Consider the following 775-nt stretch of genomic DNA (forward strand, 5'->3'; position numbering starts at 1 on the left):
TCATGGTAGAAAATTATTCAACAAGGTAATATGTTTGATCCATCGGCTATCGATGCTTTGGATTCATCCAGCGAATATCTTCCTTCCTTCCTTGCCGCGCAGGAATTTCTCCGCGTCAAATCAACCTGAATATATCCCGCGGAAGAAACCCAGGAGGGAAAAAAAAAAAAAAAAAAGAAAAAGAAAAAGGTTCTTCCATCTTCCCGCCACGAAGTAAATTGCATCAAAGAATCAAGATTATAATAATCTGTAATCTGTACATACATGGATAGATAGAGTAAAAATCGAACAATCGGTCTCATGCAACTTGGGTAATTTTAACTTTTTTCCACAACTCCAACTGAGTAAGTCTGTCGTGAGAGAAACAAATAATAAAAAAAGGGGGAGGGGGGGGGGGGGGGGGGTTTCCCGGGAATTTTTTAAACACTCCCCTGTGTCCCCTCGTGAGACCTAGACTATATACCCTTAACCTGACCAAACAGGTGATACTGTCACTCTCCCGAGCAGCTGCACGCTCTCATCAACGACTACCGAAGCTCCGCGTTACGGGGACGATGTCTTCTCCCAAGACAAACCAACTAATGCCCTGGAGACTTATGTCGGGGAGTCGACGCGTATCGCAAATGCCCTTTTCGTCTCATCACGCACGATGGCGCAATCATTGGGCCCTGCGCTCGCTTTTACAGCAGCCGCCCCACTCCGCCATTCTGTGGCCGGCATAGCAACATCTTCCTGCACGAATGCCGAATGGCCCTCCATGTCTTCCCAGGCAACT

This window comes from Histoplasma capsulatum, genomic scaffold (genome assembly GCF_000149585.1).
Source record: "Histoplasma capsulatum NAm1 scaffold_2 genomic scaffold, whole genome shotgun sequence".
NCBI lineage: Eukaryota > Fungi > Ascomycota > Eurotiomycetes > Onygenales > Ajellomycetaceae > Histoplasma > Histoplasma mississippiense.